Source organism: Pinus tabuliformis, chromosome 5_1 (assembly GCF_031772625.1).
Source record: "Pinus tabuliformis cultivar Carrire ecotype Pingquan chromosome 5_1, CPIR1, whole genome shotgun sequence".
Lineage (NCBI taxonomy): Eukaryota > Viridiplantae > Streptophyta > Pinopsida > Pinales > Pinaceae > Pinus > Pinus tabuliformis.
In genome coordinates, this window is record NC_142305.1 from 239,512,203 (window position 1) to 239,526,235 (window position 14,033).

A 14,033-nucleotide genomic window follows, 5' to 3' on the forward strand; every position below is an offset into this window, starting at 1 on the left:
CCATGTCAGCGCAAGTTTTACACAGACCACCCGCGCTGTTAGCGCGACTTTTGCCCAAAAAACCGAGCTGATCTCAGAAAAACACAGTCGTCGCGGAATTAAGCTAGAAACCCAAGGTCAACGCGGGTAGAAAGCTAGCAAGTGGCGCTGACGTCGCGACTATACACGTCTTTTCCGCGCTGATCCGATTTTCCAGGATCGTCGCGACTGTTAGGCGTATTTACGCGATGAACAGGATGTTGCAAAAGGGTGAGCGCGATGTCAGCGCGACTGTTAAAATTAAATCCGCGATGGAGCTCAAAAATAGTGACAGGCAAATCAAAACTCCCAAATCAAAACAACCAATCTTTCAATCAAACAGGGGCATCTCCCAGATCAACCCAGGAAACGCAAAAGACTGATAATTAATCCCCAATTTCAAAAAGAGAGCAATCAAACAAACTCAAAACAAGGATGAATGAAAAAGGACAAAGGCTGTCCCCAGCGGAGTCACCAAATTGTTGACGAGGTAAATCCCCTCTACGGATAGAGGCGATCCCTACTAGCCCAGCAAGGGTCTAGCAACAATCAAACAATGCTGCTATGCATGTTCCTAATTACAATTAAACAAGAGGTAAAGAGCACCTACTTGGATTCCAGCGCTGTCGTTTGACGAAGAGATGTTGCCTTCGCTCCTTCGCTTTGGCTGGTCACAATCCTCCGCGATCTCCGCGAATAGATACCTGCACACACGAAGAGGAAACAAACGCAAGCGTGAAATCTAGTAAAAGCAACCATACATCAGTCAGAAAAGATGTAATTCACATTTAACCATTGCAAGTACAAATGAGAATGGAACAATAATAGCAGTCATCTATTATTAATCAGAATAGAGAAGAGTACAACCAAATGTTCTGACGTCAGTAACCTTCTCAGGAGGGGCCAGTCAGCATGTATCTCAAGCATTCACCTTTGAGGATGATTATCCCAAGACAAACAACTCTCTCTCACATACAAGCAACACAAAACAACCTTCCCTAAGCAATCAATCACTTCCACACCTAGCACACCAAATACCTATAGTAGCAGCAATCTGAGCACTATAAGCTCTATACAATCCAAGCTATGTCTAACTAGCTGCCCATGGTAATGGTGAGAGTTTATATAGGAGAAGGAGTCTCCTATAAGGTTGGAAGGATGAGCTTATCTTCAAGGGAAGTTGTTGGAAAGGGTCGAACAGACATGCCATAGAAGGGAGTCGACATTCACAAAGCTAACAACCAAGCTTGGAGTTATCTGGAAGGCTGGTTGTTTGAACAAATTCGCCCAAACTGGATCAGCGCGGATTATTAGGAAACTGTCGCGCTGTCGCCGCGTCTCAATAACTGGGGTAGTCATGTCAGCGCGGAAGCACACGGAAAAGGCGCGCTGTCGACCAGCACGGAAAAGGGATGTCCTTCCGAGCTGGTAGCGCACGGAATACACTACAGGGCGCCAGTCATCGCGGATATTTTGGGAACAGACGCGCTGATGAACAAAACTTTGGATAAATGGGTTTTTGGACCAGTTCAGGAAGCAGGAACTTGGTGATTGTGAATTCTGGGCACAGCAAGGTGACTGACAGGAAGGCAGTGACAAATTACTGTGTAACAGTCGTCCTAATAATCTCCAATTTTCGTGAACTTCAGTTCTTCCTCAGTGCCAATGTTTACTTGCTTTATTTTCAAAGGTGCGGAGATGTCTGGGTTCTCTATTTGTGGGCCTTCGACTTCATGATGCCCTTCTGCCTTCGGAATATTGATATTCCTTGGGTCTTCTTCCTCCTCTTCAACGGTCACATTATAACATTCCAATGCATGGCGCAGTTGGGTGCTCCAGTCTGGTTGGGTCCATTCCATAGGTTCCTTCGGTGTTCTGAAGATGACTGCTTTAATCTCTTGTAGTGCTTCATTGATGCTTGCAAATCCATCTTCAAAGCTGAAAGTCAATAAGAAACCTTCCTTCAATACATCCCATTCCGTAGTGCCATGGTGGAGCTTTGTTTCAAGATACCAATTCATGGGGATTGTATCCAAGGTATGACAAAATATGTGTACCCATTCTGGCTGCGGTTCTGTTCCCCAATATTTAGTCCATTTTTCTAGGTGATCATGTAGATCATCCTTTCCATTATACTTCTCAGTCATTATGGTATTAGTACGGCCAAACTGTAGCTTCATCGTTCTTCTATAATCTCTTCATCCAACAAAACTATCCTTATCGTACCCCACCATCATGTAGGCATAGCGCCAACTCTAATGCTTGAAAGCAGTGGTCCTCAGGGGCTTCACACTCAAATTCATATAAAAACAAATCTACGTTAGTTAAACCAGCATAATAAGGCAACTTTCTTACCTCTGATGAAACACAGTGCAACGATTTTATCATCATATTGCATCGCAATGTAGAAACTTCATGTAAGTGATTCTTCCAATGCTCTAGTTCCTCCTCTGAATCAGAGGTGTAGGAACTCTCCCGGTCTCATGTAATCCATCCATCTGTCGTCGAATTGATCCAGTCTTGATCTCGCATTTTTATCTTGTAGATGTGATCTAGCGCGTCGTCACTTTCTTCATAGTGACAGACCGATTCAGTATAGCGCACTCCTTCTGCAGGATCCAGCGGTATTAGAACCCGAAGAAATTTTCTTTCAAACAAAATTGTCCTTTTCTTCAAATTAATGACCCCATTAATATCAATATCCCAATCGATTCCTAGGAGTGTGGGGTAAGGATTACTGTCATCGACAATTTCTATAACTTCAAAGTCTGCTACTGCACTCGCACCTTCAATATCAACAATTACTCCATATAACCATCCCATGGGATGATTTTCTGTTGATTCGACATCCTAATTTGCATTGGAGACCACTGTGGCGCATGTCTTCCCATCCATTCCCATGTTTGTTTTCGTAGAACATTCGCATCAGACCCCAGATCCAAGATTACCTAGTCCATTTCATAATCGCTTATCTGTGCTGTTAGCCGTATCTCCCACCCTATTCATGCCTTATGCTTACCAATCTTTCTGACCACACGATGTTCATTAGGGGATTTTTCTTTACTGGTGCATTTATTTATTAATTCTTGCAGTCCTTCCACAACCTTGCTATCACGCAATAACTTCATGCAAGTCTCTAGAAACGTGGTGAGTATGGAAGGCTCAACCTCTGCTGGCGCACTGATTTCTTGCATCTTGTCATGGCTTCCATAAATGTTTCCTTAGCGTGATTCAGATCAAAGCCAACTTCTTTCTCTGGAGGTTTGCTGACCCATCCATCTTTTTCAGGTTGTTAACCCTTATCAGCGCCAGTTGTCATTCCACTTCTTAGCATAATATTAACGCTTTGATCTTCCTTGCGGGGCTCAGCCCACATCATTTTTACATTTTGCATTGGCTGCTGAGGCTGCATCTTCTTCTCTTGCATATTAGCTATTAACACTGGGAATTCTTCCATGGTATGGTTGAACTGTCTGCAGTATTGACATGACGGGTGTGTAGGATTCTCGCATTCTCGTGCATAGTGCCCCATTGTCCACATTTGTAGCAGATAATCTGACTGCGACCTCTACTAGGTCCTCATCCTCGGCCCCATCCTCAGCCCTAAAAACCTCTACGCGCTCCTCTGTCACCTTGATCTGGAGGCCAAGTCTCTGCTTGCATACGGTAAGTAGGAGTTCTTTCCATCATTAGCTCATAGCTACGAAAATGGCGCTCATCGTGGCCCGCAGATTTGCAGAAATTACAGAATAACTTTTGAGGTGTTTGGACAAACTTCTGAAGCAAGTGGTAGTTATCCATCACTTGTTGCCTAGTGACTTGACAAATGACACACCATAGTGCGGCCCCGTGCTTGGACCTGTTGGGGCTTCTGGCTTCAGGGGATTTGCCATGCCCCCCTATAATATAATTCGCAAACACGGGACAATGATCCTTATCATGCCCATGGCCCTTGCACTTCAAACACCAAACTTCTGCGTGCATGTCAGGCTTAGTCTCATCGCAATCTCTAAGGCTTCTGCCTGTGTATCTATCTTCTATTGTGACAGAGCAATTCTCAAATGGGGCAAAAGAGACGTTATAAACCAGTCGCGATGCTAGCTATATGAGATATGCATGTTAGCCTATCTGATCTGGCACTTCAACCTCTGATCAAAGTCCCAAGGCGTCTCCTCAACCTTCATCATGATCTCTTTAGATTCGATCACCAACTATGCGTTAGAATTGGGTTTACTAAACTATTTGTTCAAAGTCGTTTGAGTTTCTGCTGGCGATGCAAGAGGATTATCAGTACAATACTTAATGTACTAGGTTAGTGCGCGATCCTGCAAGGCAGTAACCAGCTGAGCCTTCTTTATATTATCATGGGTGATTTGCTATGATGTCCATACAATGTTCACAACCAACCATAACTTCTCTGGATCTTCACTTCTTATGCCCTTGAATATCGACATCTTCATTGAGTTCACCATGTTGAATGGTGGCGGTGGAGGTGGAGGTGTGGGTGAAGGTGTATGTGGTGGAGGTGGAGGTGGAGTGGAAGGATGATTTGTCCTAGGAATACCCTAAGTTATTACCTGAACAACACTTTGTAGTGTAATCTGCACTGCCCCCTCGTTGTCACTTGAGGGAGGTCCAACCAATGGGCTCTACTCTGGTCCTGATCCTGAGCGATTTCTAAAGAATCTTCCACTTCGCATAGCTCCGAACATCAAGGTAATGGAATTACCCATTTTTCACATAATAGAATTTTAATCCAAGTATTCAATGATCTTAAATACTTATCTCGCGGTCCTTTGAATAATATTTTCTCTGCTTCACTATAGCTGACTGAGGTATCAACTGCAAATTCTGTAACCATGGTTGAATCTCAAAACCAACTTAAAAGTTTACTTAAAACAAGGGGCTAAGCCCCTTTGACTCTTTTTCATCTACGCACTCTGCTTTCATATATCGTAGAGACTTTACATTTTTTTCAAAAATTATTACAAAAAAATTGACTAATTAATTCCATTCTGCCCCTAGGGACCCCATCCCAACATGGATTGAAGAGAGAGAGAGAGTGATGGGGGGGAGAGAGAGAGGGAGGTGGGAGAGAGGGAGAGAGAGGAGGGGAGAGAGAGGATATATGGAGCTGGAGGGGCGTAAGATTCCTAACAGGAAAATTTTGAAGGGATCTGTATTGCCAAAACATTCCAATTAACAACAATTATTTAATGCATGCATTTACAATTAAAATATATGAGGAATCAATTCGCCAAAAAATGGAACATAGGTTAACCCAGAAATATCAGCCACTTTACTTAATAAATAACTATAGTACAATGTATGCCAAGACGATCACTAAACAAATAATCGACCAATTGAACTCTGAAGCACAATCGTGGACCTTGGATGGATCCACCAGAAAATTACACCCACAGTTTTTTCGTCCCTGCGATCAAACTAGAACTAGCCTTGCCAAGTTCTCAACAAAGACAAAATAGATAGACAACTCAGGATGATCCCAATGCCTAGCTCCTATCCCCTTTTATAGGCTTGATGGACTCTCTAGAAGCTTTATTTTATTATTTTCCCTCGAAAAATGAAGGGGAATACCATGGGCAGATACCATGGGTAAATACCGTGGGTAGATTTCGTCTATTTTGACCATATCGAGAAAACGGAATATTACAAATCCTCCCACCCAAAGATTGATTGCCCTCAAGCAATCCATTGCTATCCACAACAAAAGCATTTGGACATTAATACCAGGATCCCCTACAACCCAGTGTGTTATTCTATGCCTCCATGCTAAATGATCCTGAATGGATCCTCCAATACTTGGATCCCAAACAATACTTTGGTCAATCCTTCCCTTGATAGATTCACCTGGATCCCAAACAATCCTCTAGTGAATCCTGCCCCTAATGGATTCTCTTGGATCCCAATGCCACCTAAGTCCTGGGACTTATGGGTTATGATACCATCTTAGTCCTCCACCATTGCCCGTGCCAAAGGGCCCAAGCTGCAATATGCCCTTGGTTGTGAGTATCCTCCTAGGAATCAACCCATCAATAGAGTACCAAATCATAATCTCTCGCCAATCCATGCCTTGGGAAGGATGAATACCTGCAAATCTACTATGTTGATGTTGCTCAATGCTCAACTCATGTTGCTCCACTCGGTCACCCAACATGATGCATTTGGAGAAATCTTCCCCGCTCTTCCCAATGTATAAAGGTGGGTTGGTAGTGTTGCAAGCCTTATCTATGTACTCTTGTAGAGGGTTGCTCTGGAACTCCCAACTATACTCCTCTTGTTTCCTTGTGAGGGACTTGAGTCATTCCTCAACACTAGACAACTTGGTCATTGATTCCAGACATACCCCTATGAGCGCCTCAATTTTTATATTTTCCTATAAGACAATATCTCGAACTGTCCAGACTCTCTGCTTCAACATCATAATATTTGTCTTGAAATGCATGATCCTCTCTCGAAATTCCCCTACTAGAAATTCTTGTGCACTGCTGAATGTCTCTGTATTTGTTTGCACCAGATTCCTCACAACCACAACTTTGTCTTGAACCTTTGATTGATCCTCCAGAAATGGCTCATTCTGCATACTATATTTGTCATGCTTCCCCGCATGATCATGCTCATGTTGGTTTATTACTCCTGAATTTGTTGTAACATGATCAGTTTTGATAATCTAAATTTGCTGATATAATAGGTTTTAGTAGTTTAGAAATAATAAATGGGTTTGCAAGAGTAAATGCACCCTCAAAATGTAAATTTAAGTTTCATTAGCTGGTTGATTTAGTTAATCATGCATTTAAACATGATTAAATGATGTAATAAAGTAAATTCAAACATGGTTTACAAACCTCTGAGAACGAATTTTGAAAAACTGAAAGAGGTTTTTGTTGTCAACATCGTCATTTACAAAAAACTCTCTCAGTTTTCTAATAGCTATTATGGTTTGGGAGAAACGAAGGTATTACAGGACCCTATTTTTTAGAATTTCGGGAGGAAAAAGCTCAAAGATAGTTAGTGACTTGGAGGCCACCTCATCAAATATGAGTTTCAATCAAATTCGAATTGTTCTTCTTTATCAACATAAATCCTCAAGGATAGTACCAGAACTCTTGAAATAGTTTTAGTTACCTTTATTTGTGTTCTATTTTTGCAATACAATTTTCAGATATTTGTAATAGCTCTTGATATTTTTATCAAGATATTTTGTGAGGAAATTGTATAAATACTTCATCAATTGAAGTAATATGGGTGGGCTTTTGATGCCAAGGCTCTTCACTTTGTAATAGATTCCATTATAGGATTTCTAATGAAAGCCTTCTAGCTCCAGTTTGACAAAATTTTGTGATTTCTAGTATGTCTTTCTAGTGTTTCATATCTTATTTCTACACATGTTCAAAACATTTATAGGAAGGTCTGGATAAGTGTGGATTGAGTATCAATCTATTCTTAAATCCCATGCAAAATCATAACCTTTAGAAAGAGATTAGCTTATTGGACTGTTTGTCCAAGATAACTCCTCTTTGATTGGTTTTTGTTTTATGCCTTCTGATAGCCATTAAAAGAGATTAGCTTATTGGACTATCTATTCAAAATAGCTCCTCTTAGAATTGGTTTTAGTTTGACCTTCTTGAATACTCTGCAATGTGTTTTATTGAGCTGTAGAAATCTTCTATTCGCATCCAAATTTCCCTAGTCGTTAAGAAGTTTGTTTGACTGCTTAATTATCAGGAATCTCCTTACATTCTTCTATCATAATCCTTGAAAAGCTAAGTCCTTTTGTCAAGCTGGAAGCTGACACGTTCTTAAGGGACCCCGTGAGAGAGGCCTTTAATCATGGATAGAGATTGCCATTGATCCCCAACCACCGCCAATTAAAACCATAAATCTAACCATTGTGCTTCAAAGGTTGTTGTTTAGTGACAAGTGAACAATGTTAAACAAAGCCTCGTAACCACTAAGGGAGCCCCTCTGGTTCAAGGGCCAGCTTGAACCTAAAGGCTGGTTGAGTTGGTTTCCTGGCGTAGTTTTTGCAGCCAAGGACTACCTACGAGAAACAGGTATAACAGGATCCTCATTTGATTTTCCTTGAATGTCTTCTTCCTAGCCTTCTCCACATGTCAGGATAAGTTGTCCATCTTCTCTGGTTGTCAAAAATGGATGTATTGGTGGATTGTTATCTACACCTGATGGCCCATCCTCTTTATGGATGTTTTCCTGGATATTTATAAATTCAACTACCACCTCCTTCCTTTCCCCGTGTACTTTTTCAAGCTGAATGATTATCATCGACTTGTCCTGAAAGTTTCTCTAAAAAGCATGGTGTTGTTGCTCACCATATGTACTCGACTTCTCGATTCCTTCATATATTATCTTCTGAAAATTGGTGAACCCAACTATGGATGAATCCCCATGATTTGAAGAATTCTCTAACTGTTCTGCCTTTGTTGCCTCCTTATCACCTAGACATGAATGGTTAAGGGCCCAAGGTCCCTTGCAGATAAAGCATAGTCCTCTCCTCCTTAGTTCATTCTTGCTGCAGATTTTGTTCTTGCTTCCTCCATCAATCCTTCTCAACTCCTTCCTAGTCAACATCCTTTTGAGAAATTTTATGTTTTCCTGACTAACTTCTCGACTAGATCATAGGCAACTAGTGATACCTTTGGTTCCTTCCTCCAAATGGTCAACAATTTGGATCTTAGTATCTTGCATATGTCGACATCTCCTTTTAAGAATAGGGACACAATATTTTGCATGCATGCTTTAACATGGTCTAAATGAGCTGATGTAATACTGGTGTAAAAGTTTTGGAGCAACTGAAAGATCAACTCGTCACATTCCAGATTCAACATGAATGTGCTAAAGCTGAATTTTTCCATTAGTTCTAGAATTTTGTGTTGCTTTTGAAAGGTAGGAGGCATGATGTTGTTCAACCCTTGAAGGGTTTCTACTATTAGCTGCAATATCCCCCTCATGATATCATTGTTGAAAGGTGGTAGTGGTGATGTTAAAGCTATGATCTTGCTGAGACAAGAGGCAACTATGAGTCTAACATTTTCACAAGAATGCTCCAAGAACCTAGGCTATATCAAGGAAAGCATTGATGGCTTCATGGCCCAACTTGACCTTTTCCAATCTGATTTCTCTATCACGGACAAATCCATATCTAATGTGTCCAACCATAGGAGTACATATTCAGACTTTGTATACTGCAATTTGGATCCAAGTTCAAAGAGACGCTTTCTTTTCAGATCTTCCTTATGGATATCCTTTCACTGCTGAAGGATAGCATGGACCTTCTAAGAGAAAGGCTTGTTTTTCTGCTCTTGTTTCTTTTTTGTAAGTTGTTGCCATTTTTTATCTGCAGAGGTAGTGTAGCCTAGAGGACCAATTGATGTATTACCATGTTAGTTCCTTAGGTTCTTCCAAAAGTAAAATGATGACATCTTCACTCCTCAGATCAATTTACACCCTTTGAGAAGTCAGTCTACATAGGGATTGAATATTCAGCCTCCATAAAGAAATTGGACACCTGCAAATAATAATAATAGTGGAGAAAATAATAACACAATACAACAACTACTGGTGTAGAAGAAATCAATCCCCCAAAAACGCAATAATTATTTTTAATGCCCAAAATATTTCTCCACGCTCCTTTTTTTCTCTCCTCTTTTTTTTAAACAAACCCTTTACAATAAATCTAAACTCAATTTCCATTTTTTTTTCATACTCCAAATAATTTCTTCCATATAGTTTATTAAAGTATTAGGCCCAATTATTAAAGAGGGTGTTTTCATAGTAGTTTACCAACGTATTCAACACATTTGAGCTTGTAGCTATCACCCTCAACCACTCAGTGGATAGGCGGTGGGGAGTTACGTTGCAAACTTGGAGGAGAAAGAAATGTTGATTGCTCAGCCATGCTCTCTGTGTCCCTCACCAAGGAGTCTCGACTCCTTCGCTTGGTGGAATCACGACTTAATTTCATCCCAATTGCTCAGCCCACGCTCTTTGTGTTTGTGCCAGAGCTCGTCTCGATGATGGATCGATCCATCAAATTCGACAATTAACCCCTGTGATCTACACGCCCACATTCATGCCCACATTCACATCAACAAACTCCCTCTTTGTGCTACACAGGGTTCCTTTCAGGTGCCTTGGTCAACTCATTCTCCCTCACTGTGCTGCATGGGGTTCGCCCCTCTCCAACCCTGATCTGTAACTGTGGGTGCGTCTCATATAACTCTTAGATAAAATATTCCAGCTGTTTGGTCCCACTTCAACATAATTATGATATGGCAATCGATCTAGTGCAATAAACCCTTTCAATTATTCTTGACTCTCACAATGTTGTCACTATAGCTCCTATGATTCCGCCTTCATAAATTTGGTCTTTGAGATTTACTTTTCAAATAATTAAACTTTGGCCTCCTTCAAATATGTTCATGGCCCCAAATCTCCAGATCTTCAAGAAACAACCTCCGACTCCACATCCTTGCGCTACTAACTCTGCATTGGGTGGACGATCACGGCTAGCACAATGGTCTCTCGGCCCACCCGTATTGGTGCGTTGGTTGTAGGGAACCACTGCTTGGAAATCCTTTTTGGTTGTGTAATGAGATAACCCCTGTGTGGTCTCTCCTTGCGGTGACAATGACCCTACCAAACTACCCTTAGCCCTGGAACCTGCGATTGTTGTTCTCACGACATTCGATTTATGATTTGGCTATCTCCAAGCGCTGGGACTTTGCAATATTATCTCAACTTACATGAGTAATGTAAGTGTCCCAAATTAACTCGTTGGTTGACTATAAAGTGGACTAGTGATTCTACAGTAACTTCTTCATGACAGTGATTCTACATCCCCTAGCGGCGATATGGCAGTTGATTCTATGAAAACCGATTTGTATTCACCCCTTCGGCTATCACGCCTTGTCTCGAATCCTGATGTGGAACCAATAAAGTAGTTCGATCCCTAAGGAAAATCTCCACCCATTTCTACTGCGATGTTGGTGAGTGTGGTTGTTGGCTTGGGTCCAACCCTCTCAACAAATTTCGCTGTGTAAGTCTCAAATCGACTTCTCCATCATTCGTATAGCCCTGGTCGACTCGTGTTCCAATTAAAAATTTCGCTATAATAACTGCAAAAATAGTAATCACAATGGTGTCTCAAACACCAAAATAAAATTTAACAATGATAAGCCAATTAGGGTAGCTACAAAGAGCCACCAAAACTGTTGAGATTCTAGATAGGGTGACTATGGAGGGTCACTGAATACTAGTTTCTCTTAGACCCTTAGGCTGGCAGGAAACCCAGCTCTGATACCACTGCAAGATTCCCAACAAGAAAATTCTCAAGGGATTTGGATCACCAAAACGTTCCAATTAACAACAATTATTAGATCTCGTTATAATGCATGCATTTACAATTAAAACATTTGGGGAATCAATTCCTTCAAAACATGGAACACAGGTTAACCCAGAAATAATAACCACTTTATTTAATAAATAATTATAGGACAATGTATGCCAAGATGAATTCTAAACAAAAACTAGGCCAATTAAACTCTGAAGCACAATCATGGACCTTGGATAGATCCATTAGACAATTACACTCACAGGATTTTCATCCTTGGGATCAAACTGGAACTGGCCTTGCCAAGTTCTCAACAAAGACAAAATAGATAGACAACTCAGGATGATCCCAATGCCTAGCTCCTGTCCCTTTTTATAGGCTTGATGGACTCCTTAGAAGCTTTATTTTATTATTTTCCATCAAAAAATGAAGGGGAATACTGTGGGCAGAAACCATGGGTAAATACCGTGTGCAGATACCATGGGTAAATACCACGGTAAATACCATGGGTAGATTTCGTCTACTTTGACAATATCTAGAAAACATAATATTACAAGGGGGGAGAGGGAGGAAAGAACAAAGAGATAGAGAGATAAAGGTGGAGAGAGAGGGAGTGACAAGGGAGAGATGGAGAGAGGAGAGGAGGGAAGAGAGAGAAGAGGAGAGGAGGGAAGAGAGAGAAGAGGAGAGGAGAGAGATATGGACAAAAGGGGAAGAGAGAGGGGGGGGGAGACACAAAGATGGAGGGGTGAGAGAGAACAAGAGATGGAGGGGGAGAGAGAGAGAGTGATGGGGGGGAGAGACAGAGGGAGGTGGGAGAGAAAGGGAGAGAGTGGAAGGAAGAGAGAGAGGACTCAAGAGAGTGAGATAGAGAGATGGAGTTGGAGGGGGAGAGAAAGGGAGGGAAGAAGAAAGACAAAGAGAGAGAAAGGTGGGGAGAGAGAGGGAGTGACAAGGGAGAGATAGAGAGAGAGTGAGGGAGAGAGGAGAGAGGGAGGGAAGAGAGAGAGGGATAAAAGGGGGAGAGATAGGGAGAGAAGGGAAAGAGAGAGAGAAGGGGGGAGAGAGAGAGGGAGATAAGGGGAAGAGAGAGATAAGGAGAGGAAGAGGGAGGAAGAGAGAGATCGATATATATGGAGAGAGTGTGTGTATTTTTGGTGGGTGAGATAGAGAGAGGGAATAAGAAAGAGACACATAGATACACCTATAGATATTATATGGTATTATATAACCAAATTAGATCCATCTTAACCCTAGATATATCAACCACTGAGGGGGATGAAATCTCTGGAGGTGCAAACCTTTCCACAAGTTTTGCAAACAAAAAAGAGGATTGCACCTTCAGATATTTATCCCTCCCAACGCTTGATAGATTCAGGGTTAAGATGGATTTAGGTTGGTGCATAACATAATTATATAAGTCTTATTTATTGATGAGATAAACAATTCACACACACACACACACACATATATATCACATGGAAAGCACATGTCTAACAAGGCCACAATTTTTCCTGGAAAACAATGGAAATTCTGAGAGGATTTTAAAAAATCCAACAATTTTTTTTGGAAATCCATGTTACAGTTGTTAAGTTTCATGATTTTGGGTGCCCTAGGTGTTATCACTCCTCTGGATCTCCAAGGCTGAGGAAGAGTCCAACTGAGGTAACCACAAACCAACCTTTTGACTTGGTAGCTAGCCCTACCAAGCCAGAGAGGGCTCTCTCCAAAGAATCACAACCAGGAGGGCTGGATGGATTAGGGTCTTAGGCTAGGTATAAAGTGCAGAGGTCGTTTAATTCGATTTGGTGGGGCTCTTGGAAGAGGATTAAGTCAAAGAGACTAGGTCAGGGCAAATAAGGGTATGATTGCAGACATCTGATGGAGCAAGGTAGGTAGGCACTCAAACACTTTAAGGTTATGAAGTGAGATGGATAAGACTGGTGAGGTTCTAGAAAGAGCAAGACAAACATGTATTCTTTCTAAACTGAAGAAAATGGACAAACTATGAAGATTTCCCCAAAACAAAGCATGTAAGATGTATTTTGCTTATCAACTTGAAAATCAACATATCATAGAAGTGAACTGAAATATGGGAGTACAAAACATTCAAACATATTCAACATAAGAAGAAACTATGTCAAAATTCCATACCATAGGTATTCCACCAAAATAGCTACAACTCATTCATTAAATTCTGCCAAATACTGATTACACTAGTGTCTCTGATCAATAGTACAACATCCAACTGAGTCCAACCCTTCTCTATGGTGAAGAAAGGGACTAAATAGACATGAAAACCACTTCCCCTCATCCTCAGGGGTCGAATCCATGAGGTGAGGAAGATATTACACAAAAATCTGAACTGATAGCTAAATTGTAGGATGGTCCAAGTGACTCATTCCTATCTTAAGTGAACTGATTCATTATACCTTATATGCTTGATTTACCTAATGCATTTACCCTAGGTAATAGTAAAAACATGATAATTACATCCAATTTAATCATTTACATAGGTAAAATCATCATTTTCCAAGGTGAAAATCAAAACAGGAGAGAAACTTAGAAAATTGGAGAAGATTGTCAAACACACCCTCTCTTTGTCAAACACGCCCTCCAAGTTCAGGACTACTTTTGGGTGCCT